At 46.7% G+C, this 11480-nt stretch overlaps 1 long non-coding RNA gene across 1 annotated transcript; it reads right to left on the reverse strand.

The window, feature by feature from the left end:
• Window positions 1-1417: 1417 nt before the first annotated feature.
• LOC123835472 (uncharacterized) lies at window positions 1418-8528 on the reverse strand. The gene is made up of 3 exons (XR_010406502.1): window positions 8210-8528; window positions 4938-5081; window positions 1418-4142 (listed from the first exon to the last, which is right to left on the reverse strand). It is a non-coding gene; the product is annotated as an uncharacterized LOC123835472 (long non-coding RNA).
• Between the last annotated feature and the right edge of the window lie 2952 nt (window positions 8529-11480).

The raw sequence follows: 11480 nt of genomic DNA on the forward strand, positions 1-11480 counted from the left end.
TCGCAGCCCATTGGGTGGTAGTTGGCTGACCCCTGGTTTCCAACATCACCGAGAAAACTGGCTTAGGTGGAGTTGGGGTGAATCAGGCACAGCTCTTTGGTGGGTGAAGTGGGGATGATGAATGAGAAATTCAGTAGCCCTTTGTCTCATTGCTTTCATTCTGAACCTAAATCCATAGATCTACCTATCACCTCAAATTAAGTTGATCAAGTCAGTGCAGTATTTCTCAACCTTGGCACTCTTGACATTTTGGGCTAGAGGATTTGGGGTGCGAGAGGGGTGTGTCCTGTCCATTGTGGGATGTTCAGCAGCATCACTGATTTCCATCTGTTGGACACTAGAGGCATCCCTCCTCTCTCTAAGTTCTAACAACAAAAAACATCTTCGGATATTGCCAAACGTCTGCTGAGGGCAAAATCGATCCTAGTTGAGAAATGCTGAGCTAGTGAAACAGCCTCAGAATGACTGGAAAGTCAGTCACCCCTTAGCAATCAAGTAACTGGGCAAGAGAAGCGTGTGCACGTGCGTGTACATGTGCGTGTTCGTCCCCTGACAGGGCAGTCTTCCCTGGAGTTCCATGGAGGAAGGAGAAGTGAAGCGTTTGCCTTCTCAAAGACAAAAGTGTCATCACAAGTAATGCTCCCCCCAAAGGGGGCACTCCCTCAGGGAAGATGACCCCCTAGTCTAATCATTAGCAATCAAGTCAGGCTCCACAGCAAGTAAATAGGACTCCTGGCTTTTAATAAGACTTTATTTCATGACTACCCTTTGAATGGCAATGAAAACGTCTTTTTAGTGGGGAAAAATACTTCCTCCTTTTTATCGAAACGAAGCCTCAGCAGGAATGGAATCATTTCACTCCTTGACCAGGAGAAGAAAAAAGAAGATAAAAGAAAGTAGGGGAGGAAAAAGGACGCTCTTTCTTAGGAGGGGGTGGGGGAGTGCTTAAATTCAAAGGAAACTTTGACCTGATTTAACCTGGCTTTCCAGTTTAAAAATGTTGACTAGAAACTGCTGTGGTGTAGAGATTGGACACTGTTCAGGGTCTGGTCCTTTGTGTATTATCAAGAGCTATTCATGATCTTATATTAAGAACCTGCCATGTAGGGGCGCCTGGGTGGCTCAGATGGTTAAGCGTCTGCCTTCGGCTCGGGTCATGATCCCGGGGTCCTGGGATCGAGCCCCATATCGGGCTCCTGGCTCAGCGAGGGGCCTGCTTCTCCCTCTCCCTCTGCCTCTCTCCCTGCTCATGCTTTCTTTCTCTCTCTCTCTCTCTCTGTATCTCTGTGTCTCAAATGAATAAATAAAATCTTAAAAAAAAAAAAAAAGAAGAAGAACCTGCCATGTGAACATACAAGCACACAGTCTAAAAAGCACAACTGAATGAAACAATTGGCATGGCTATTTACTTAGGGAACACCATTCTCCCCTGGTTCTTCGCCATTTCTGGTGAAACTGACATAGAGATATATAAGCACTAGTTTTTGCCATTGAAACAAGTATCTACTTTATTGGCATTGCCATTCGCTTTGGCTATTGCTAGGAACACAAGTCAAGGTTAAGCTATGTGCCAAGGGCCTCCACATCCCCTCCCCACAGCCTGCCCCAAACCCCAAACTCAAAACCAAACCCAAATAACCTTAAGCCCTTCAGTCCAGTGGAGGAAGTTAATTGGAATCACCCAAGTGGGTTATTGCTCCTCCGTTACTCGTTGGCCACAGATCAGTTTGTTTTTATTTGCCTCAAAACCCCCATTAAATAGAATTTTTCTTGTAGCATACAAATCATTTCCCATGACCAAAATGCAGATCTGTCTCCTTTCCCTAGGAAAGAATCTGAGCTATGTTTCTTCTCAACAAATCCCTATTCCCCAACCTGTATGATGCATCTCACCATGTTTTGTCCACTTGTCTTCGGATTCCAGCTGTGTCATTTTAGTTATCGTGCCTCTGTGTCTCAAGACAAATATCATAGGGTCGGAGCAAGGTAAGGATGCCGGGCGTACACTATTAACCTGAACTTGGTTCTTAACGAGCCAGCATCCTTAACCAATGACCTACACCCCCTCACTGTTGACAGGAGCATTTTTTTTTTCCTAATGCAAATTTTAGTCTTGATTGACCATTAACCATATGGCATGATTGTCCTGTGGGTAAGTTTATTATTAACAGCTCTCAGCTGGAGTTAGGCTAACACACACGGCTGTGACATTGCACTAATTGACCAAGACACGTCTGAGAACAAGATGCAGATAGTGGCCATTGCAAATTACTTCAAGCACAAATGGAGAGCTGAGTGGGAAAAGCCGATTTCAGATTAGAGGTTCTGTACGTTAAGACCAAATCGGTCAGGGGACAGGGCCTGGCTAGAGAGGGGAAAGAGGAGGAGGATGAGTCAAGCAAAGACATTCTTCTGAGCTTCCATTAGGTCTTTATTCAAGTGAATTATTTTAAACAGATTCCTGTTAATGAGAAAGGAGCAGCCACATTTAAAGTGGCATTAATCCTGAATTTTTAAGTGCTCAGACAATTAAATCACTAAATCCATTGGGTGCCTTCTGTCCATATTTCCCTGTCTAATCCCGCTGTCACAGGCAAGTCCAGGCAAGATTTGAGAACAGCATGTACTGGGTTAGCTCCCTCACTTAGCATTAGAGTCAAAGAAGCCGAGTTTGGAGGGGACCCGGCTATTGTCTGGGACCAGTGAGTGGGGTGACGGGGTGCAGGGACACGGGCCAGGGGTTGTGCTTGCATTAATAGGCTCCCCCGGGTCCTCCAGGGAAGGTTCCCGAAAATTATGAAATGTGAATAGGCTGTTTGTGCATCTCTCAGTAAATTTCTTTCTCAGATGTTTCCAGCCAGGGCAACTCGATTGAAAAATGGCTGGGGGAGAACAGAGGATAAAGCCAATGAGCTCAGTGTCTTATAAATCAGCCACACCGAGCTGAACTGAAGCTGTCAAACTGTGGAAAAACCTGCTGCCATACAAGCTTGTGAGTCTTTTCAAAAACAAAACCTCACCCTTGTCTTGCTCTCTAGATGGGCGAGGGCTTAATTAGAGTTCATGGAGGAACGAGGAGTGGAAAAAGAAATACGGTTTGCTAAGAAAATAAAAAAAAGAACTAACTCAAGGTAGTGCGTATGTAACATGTCCCAATTCTGATCTTGGCTCAGGCACAGAATTACAAGTGGGTCATGAAAAATAGCTAAGTGCTGTCCTCAGTAAATCCTGCCAAGAGGTCCAGTAATACTCTCTGCTCCAAAGCCAAATGAACTGAATAACCCTATAGTCTACCAACGCCACATCCCCATTTCACGGATGAGGAGGTTGAGGCACGGAAGAGGTAACCTTGCCTCAGCTCCCATAGCCACTTAGACAGTAGACTGGTCAGCCTCCTGTCCCAGGCACGGTGAATCCCTGCTCCCTCCTTACTGCCATGGGCCACAGGCTTTTGCTGTGAGCAGAATCCCTGCTCCCAGGCACGGTGGCACTGGTCTCTCTTTAGGGACATCGGAGAGAGCAGGCAGGAGGCAGGGCTGATCCTGACCACTCTCATTCTAAGAAGGTCCTGCTCTGCCTTTCCGTGTCTCCAGATTCTGAAGTTGTGTCCGTCTTGCTGAATCACCCCACACTTAAATGCATCTGAGATTATGTTAGCGCCTTTTTTTTTTTTTAAGCCTTTACAACCAGTTGCTGGAAAACAGCTTTAAATCTGGAAGCGCGGCTTTAGGAGGCCGCCGTTCGGTTTCCAACAGCGAGCAGGCGGCCAGATCGCGTTGTCTCCGCGCGAGGGGGTCGGGGGCAACCCCGCGTGCGGCCGACAGCAAGGCCTGTGCACCCGGCCGGAAGTTGTGTCCTGGTTGCCGGGGCAACCGTCATTGATTTCCTGAATCCCACACAGGGCGACAGAACGTTGAATAACCACAGTTATTCGCCTTCTAGGCCCTGTGGCATCTGCGGCTCAGCTCACAAAGCTCCTATTGACTGAAAGAGGGGGTTGTTGATCCAGAAGGCTGGGATGGGCCGGGAGGCGGCGGGAGCTCGAGGACTCCTGGGTCGGGCCGAGATCGCTCCCCCAGTCCTGCAGTCGCCACGCGAACGGCCGGCCCGCGTGAGGAATCGAGCCTCCTCTTCACCGATCTCTGACGGGAAGAGAGGGGCAGCGTGGGGAGGGGGGAGTAAGGAAAAGGGGCCGGAGCGGGAAGGAGGCGGAGGGGATGGGAAGTTAGGGGCAGGCGCGGGAGGAGGTTGCAAGGCCAGGGGTGAGCTCGTCTGTTCCGTGGCCACGCTGCACAGGAGGGGAGGGCGGGGGACCGGGCGGGACTCGGGGACGCCGGATGCGCAGGTGGAGGACACACATTCCCGCCCTCGGGAGGCTGGCCACCTAGTCAGGGCTCTAGATACTTAAACAGACCCTGTAAGGTCTACAAGCAAAAAGCTGGGTGTGTGTGTGTGTGTGTGTGTGTGTGTGGCGGGGGAATTAGAGGCAGGGTCCCTTAGCGTCGATGAGCAGGCTGGGCAAAGATCTGTGAGTCTGGCGGCATCTAAAATGGTTCTTAAAAGATGAGTAGGATTTCGGTGGGTGGTGGGCTTCTGGAACTCGGGCAACAATGTAAGTGAAAACACAGGCGGGGAGGGGGGTGCGGTAAATGCCTCAAATGGATCCTGGGTGGCCCCTGAGCTGGTCACCCCCAGCCACCAGCTTCCCCCCAACCTCGTGGCTACCACTGAGTTAGCCAACAAATGGTGACGTCTCTGGGGCAGAGGAGGGAGGAAGGGAAGAGAAGCGGACCTCAGACATGGGCCACTGAGGCCCCGAGCCCTCCGTTCAGCCACCCTGCTGAGTCCGACTGCCATGGGCCACAGGCTTTTGCTGTGAGAACTGAGGTCTGGGAGTGTCTTGGATTAGAAAGAGTTTCTGAGCGAAGCTTTCTGACCTGTCACGGTGTGGGTGCGGAATGATTTCTTCCCTGCGGCTGGCTTCGCTTTGGTGTTTCCTTAAGGAGGGAACAGCAGGGTCACCCCCACGGCCCCAGGCACGTCTCTGCAGATGCTCCAAATTATCTGTTTCATCCGCCCTGCTGAAGAAGGCATTTTAGAAATCTTGTCTTCCAAAATAACGAGGTGAAAAGGAAATGACTTTTTTTTTCTTCTATTTTTAAGCTTTTTAAAAGGAACATTTCCAACATTTATAGAGAGCAGAGAGCAGGGCCCACGAACCCCGGGTTCCCATCCTCCAGCTCCAACCACTCTCGGGCCTGCTCATCTCATTCCTCCACAGGCCCGCTGGCCGGCACCTCCAGGGCCCGGTGCCCCATCCCCTGGATTATTCTGAAGCCAACACCAGACATCGTATCATTACATCAATAGATACTTCAGTACTATCTCGATAAATAGCAGCTTCTTAAACTGTGTCATTACAACGTTGTTATCAAGCCTGAAAGTAACAGTTTCTTATAAGATCACATTTCTGGTCAGTGTTAAAATGCCCCCAGTTGACTCATAAATTTTTGTTTACTAATAAGCGGGACAAAGCCTTCACATTGCATTTGGGGTTTGTGCCTCTTTTAATCTGTGACTTCCCTTTGCCCCTTTTCTCTTTGCAATTTGTTTGTTGAAGAAACTAGGTGCTTGGTGTTGTAGAGCTTGCCACATTCTAGATTTTTCTACTCTGAATGAAAAAATAAATCTAGGCAATGATAATTGCAAAACCAGTAGATGATCGGTCAACAGGAACTTCAAAATGGACATGACGATTGACGATACCGGACTCCACGGGCCAGTCCTAACATGTCAGAATAACCTGAGGTTCACATCACCTCCTATGACGAATGCTTACCACAAGATCCAACTGGAATCCCATTGAGCTGCCAGCTCTAACTACCAGTTTATAGCAAATACAAAGGGACAGAAGAATATGGAAAACCACCTGATAGGCTTTTTTAAATTTCTATTTTGATGTAGCAAACATTTATTTAAAATTTATTTGATTGCTCTGTTATTATCAGGCATTAGAGTGTGATACTTTCCCAAGCCTTACTGAGAGGAGGGTGTATTTATGCCTCACTACCTGAACTCAGATTGCTCTAATGGTTTGTTCTTTTGCTGGCCTTTTGTACACTTGAATCTACTTCCTAGGGCCGCTGACTGCCTCTGTGAGCTTCCTGTCCTCCTCCACCCGAGCCCCTCCCCACAAGGTTCTTTCCATTTCACTGTGCTGTGAGAAACCAAATGCCAACTTTTTCAGAACTTCTAAAATAAAGGTTCTGAGTGAAAGCTAAATAAGGGCTCCTCTTAGTAAATGCACAAATAGTCATGGCGAGATTTTAGTAATAACAATCATAAAGTTTTTCAGGTTTTTTTTCTCCCTAATTCTTGATCGCAGTCTGGATAGCAGAAGCCTCTGGATAAATGAGAGGTAACCAGTGTTCTGTACTAATCCCATTGGATAGAAAGTTTGGTCACAACACCCAACAAGAAACCACTGTGTGCCTAGGAAAAATGGCAAAATTCCAAGTGGGAAAAACCCAGCACTGCACACATTCATTAAAGTTTGATGGCAGTGTCACCTGGATTAGGTCATTAAAGACGAGGAAATGTAACAGCCTCGCTGTTGATATTCCCTTCTTCTCAAAATACCCTCTTCTTTTGGGTTCCATGACCTAACACTCTCCTAATTTTCTCCTATCTCTGGGGATTCTCCTCTGTCTTTTTCCTGGCTCATCTTCCATTTTACTGACTCTTAAGTATTGGAAAATTTCAAGGCTTGATCCACTGCCCTGTTCTTCCCATCCTACACCCTCTGTCTGTGAGCTCATCCATGCTTATGGTTTTAATTATTATCTATATGCTGATGAATCTTAAATCTACATCTCCAGTCTAGGCTTTCCCCAGAGCTCCCAGCCATAAATCCATTTGCCTATTCAACATCTTGACTTGGCCATCTCACAGCATTTCAAACTCCACATGGCCGAAAACTGAACTCAGACCTTCTCCCTCAAACCTGTACCTCCCCTAACATTCCTGCTCTCAATAAACAGCACCGCCATCCAAAGATGAGCAAGCAGGCACTTGGTAGCCGTCCTTGACACCCCCTTCTCCCTCATTGCCATATCCTCTGCATCAGTAAGGGTTGTGGATCCTCATTTCCAAATCTGTTCATGCCTCTCTATCTTCACACTGCCACCATGGTCCAATTTCTCACACTTCCACACCTAGATTACCTCCAGAGTCTTCTATTCTCACCATGTCTGCTCTGTGTTCAATCCATTCTGTAGCCACTATTCTTGGAAATTGTACAAAATGTGCTGTTTACAAGTATCTCATCTTCCCAGTGCCTTTAGGAGAGAGACTAAAATCCTTATCATAGCTAATAAGGCCCTATGTCACCTGGCACCTACCTCCTTTACCTTCATTTCCTCATTTTGCGACCTGCTTCCCTGTTTTCTGGGATCTGGTCATCCTGGTTCATAGGAGTTGGGGCCTCAGGACATTTGCACATGTAGTTGCCTCTGGTAGGATTGCTTTCTTCTCTTTTCCTTCTTTACCTAGTTAACCCTTATGTGTCTTTCTGAATTCAGTTCTTTTAGAAAGTCTCTACTGCCTGCTGGTTTGTCTCCCTAATGCCATGTTCACAGTCCTTGTTCTTTATGATTGAAACAACTTCACAACTAAAGAAATTGAGGCCCAAAAATGTTATGCAACTTGCTTAGGGATCATATATTCAGGCAGGGCTGTGCTAAAACACACACTGGAATAATCTCACTTTAATAGCAGCTGGATCTGTTGTCAAGTATTAGAGTTCTGTGTCCAGTTTCAGCCTCTACATGATGTGTAGAAGCTGGAATGAGTTGACAGAGAAGGAATCAGCTAATTAAAGGGGAGGCAAGTAGGACCTCTGAAGAAAAGTTAGAGGGGAGAGGGACTGTTTAGTCTAGCATAACGTAGAGACAGGGGAAGAAAAGGAGATTTAAAATTTCTCAAGTTTGGGAAGGTAGAGATGGCAACAAAAATATTTGTTTGAATGACCACAGGGAACAAGAGATTATATGAGGTTGCACGTCTCTGTAGGGACAGGAAGATTTAGCCAAAAAGGGCTTGGTTTGACAAAAGGAAAGGTGGTCAAAGATTTGAACAAAACGCAGAGTTAGCTCCTGAATGTCTTTTGGCAGAAATGGTGAAAAGCAGGATCAATAAACATCTAACTTACCTGGTGGTTTCAGTGTTGACCTACCTCGGGCAGGAAGCTGGGCCGGCTGACCTCTTGAGGTTGTTTGGAATGAATGAAGGAAAGGATGAATGTGAAAGTGAGCCTTGCCATCGGTCACGGGCTAGATCGTGCTCCCACCCTGCCTTGTGTGGAAAAAGAAATACAGAGTGGCATGCGTCCCTAAGGGCTCCTCAGCTGATCACACTCAGTTGGCCTTATCTGGCTCCCAGGTGTTTCCATTTATCTCTGATAAACTGTCAGCCGAGAGCCAGCTTTGTGTTGGGAGGTGGGGGGGATGAGCGGAGGGGAGGCTAATACCCCAGATGTTTTCCGAGAAGATGGGAGAACGTTATTCTTCGGTACTAATGCATTTCGTCATCCCCGCCGCGTGCAGATGTTAAATTTGGGAACACTTCCAGGTTCCTTTTTCTCTCTTAAAATAAAATTAGGTGTGTATTAAAAACACTCAGGACCCAGTCATCCCCAGGGATGTCTCTCTTTTGCATATGGGTGAAGCTTTGGGACTATAAGAGGATTCTAAGTTTTACTGGCTGTTTTTCTTCCAGTCCAACGAAACCTGTGGGCTACCTCCTTTGGAAAACGGGGAAAATGGTAATAATCAGAGGTTCCACTTACTGAATGCCTACTGTGTGCCAGATAAAACCAAATCCCATGGCAACAGTGCCAGGGTGTATTAAAATCCATTTTACAGATGAGTGAGTTGCTCCCAAATTGTGTAATTTCTCCAAGTTCACAAAACTACTAAGTAGCAGAACCTGTTTAAAACCAGGACTATGTTACTTCAATTAATAATGGCAACCTTTTTAGAGCTTTCTTATGGGCCAATCACTCATTAAATCCTATGGAGTAGGTGTTATTAGGTCCATTTTGCAGGTGAGGAAATGAAGGCAGAGAGAAGTGCAGTGGTGGGCTCAAGCTCATGCACCTAGCAAGTGGCAGAACAGAGCGCCAAAGGCAAACAACTTGGGTTTTGGAACTTGTGTTCTTTTTGGGGGGGATTTTATTTATTTATGAGAGAGCAGCGGTGGGGGGCGGTGGAGCAGAAGGAGAGGGACAAGCAGACTCCCTGCTGAGCGTGGAGAGCCCAACATGGGGCTCGATCTCACGACCCCGAGATCATGACATGAGCCGAAACCAAGAATCAGTCGCTCAACTGACTGAGCCACCCAGGCGCCCCTGGAACTTGTGTTCTTAACCATGACCCTGTACTGATTTTCATCCTCTTTCTACACTCCATAGAGAGGCTTGGCTGGATGCAATTTTTGCACAAACTAGCTGATCTGAGCTTGTGACAGCTGGAGGTAGAAACTTCTCTCCCTTGTGTTGTCTTATCTTTTCATTGATTTTCTGCTGTTTGAGCAGTCTCCCCACCCTGGGAGAGCCTTTGCACACTAAGCCATTGGCTACAGGTGGCAAGGTGGTGGCTCCAGTTCAAGACTCTTCCCCCGGAGTTGGATGTTCCAGAAAGGACACCGTGTTCCACGGAGCTGTCTCTCTGGCACAGGCTTTGATCTGGGAAAGGGTGAGCCTCACTGCAGAGCTGAAGCTGTCTCCCTGCTTTGTTTATGCGAGCGTGCTTCCAGGACTCTGTCTGCTTTTGGGGTGGAAGTGCCCTGCCAAAACCTCCGGCTCTCCACGCTGGCTGCGTAGCCAACAGACCTCCCGCCTTTTTGATGAGTCCTCTGCCCTGGATAGACAGCAGTGTCTCAGAGCAGTTTGGAGATTATAAAAGTTTCCCTGGCAGGATGAATGATCTACTGCAACATGCTCTTGCCTTTTGGAGTTGCCCTCCAAGTTTTCCAGGCCCGATCCTGTAAATCATTTCATCTTGTACAAATACTGGGCTGTAAAAAAAAAAAAAAAAAAAAAAACAAATACTGGGCTGTGAGCGCAGATGATCTCAAAGGGGAGGATTATTTAAAACTCCATTTAAGAATCCATCCTCCTTTCGACAGATTAATGCAGCTTGAATATGTGAATAAAAATTTTCTCCCATGCATGCTAATGTGCAGGTAGCTCCAGGGCCTTTGAGAGGAAGTAGAATATGCTTCTCCTCCAGGAGGCTTCGGAAAAAGTGACTTGTCGGTGTATTGACAACTAATTTATCATTGGGAGCATCTGAGGTTCGACTCTGCACAAAGTGCTCACAGGGTAGCTGGAGGTGATGGGTGGGATGATGTGGGGAAAACTGAAATGTTTTGAAAGAGATGTGTAAGACGGAAAAGGTCATTTAGAATATCCTCTTGCTTTCTGTCATCCCAAGAAGATGGAAATCTATTGTGGTTTTCAAGGTAGATTCAAGTTCAATAACTCACAGAATTGGGAGAGTGTTTTGTGTAACTCTCTGAAGTCTTCTGCTTTGTAGTTTATCCTTACTTGCCCTCACTCCAACAACGAAAGAATTGGTGGAAGGCAGCCTGGGCCAGAGAAGGTCCAACAACCACAAGTTGGTGAACGTTCCATCAGAGAGGAGGCTTCTTTAGCATCTCTGCTCTCTTTTACCTCGTGACAAAACTGTTGCCCCCCCATGCAGGGACCGTATGCATTCCTGATTCTTGAATGTTAGAAATTATCTTGCTGGTTTTTGGAGTGAAGGCAGAACTGCCTCCTCTCAACTCACTTGGAATGGAAGTCCCAACTTGTTTTTCTGAGGCTGAGTGCATGCAATTCAGTGTGAGGCCATGAGTTTAACAAAAATGTAACAAAACATTTCCGTTGAAACTCTTTTCCTTAGGATAGGAAACTCTTTCCATCAAGCTACACCCTGGGAATGGAATTTTGGAAGTTGTTTAGCGGAGTTAGAGATGAGAGCCTCTCACGAGCTGACGTAAGCTGATGAGGGTGGGAGGGAGACGGCAAAAGCTGACAGCCTTCTGTGAAGCATCACCAAATGTTGTTTCATATAAGTTGCGCAAAGTTTTCTCCTTTTCACAGATGAGGAAACAGAGACTTAGAGATGTGAGGAAACATTTCCAAGGTACGATTCATCTGTGGTTGGGCTTGTAAAGGAATCGTGGTTTTGAAACTCTGAATCTAGTGCCCCTTCAATTCCCCAGGCCGCCTCGCTTACTGCCCCGGGAAATCGTGGCATATATATACCAAAGAAGATGCAGACAATCCTAGAGAGCATCATAAAATGGCTGATCATACTTGTTTCTCAAGAAAAATGGAAATTCAAAGTTAAGGAGCAAGACTAGAGCAAAAGGTGAGAATAGTAGGGAATTTCAGGGAAGGCCAGTTCTCTATCGTA

This window comes from Mirounga angustirostris, unplaced genomic scaffold (assembly GCF_029215605.1).
Source record: "Mirounga angustirostris isolate CCGP_5_RB_7025 unplaced genomic scaffold, mMirAng1.0.hap1 SCAF_12, whole genome shotgun sequence".
Lineage (NCBI taxonomy): Eukaryota > Metazoa > Chordata > Mammalia > Carnivora > Phocidae > Mirounga > Mirounga angustirostris.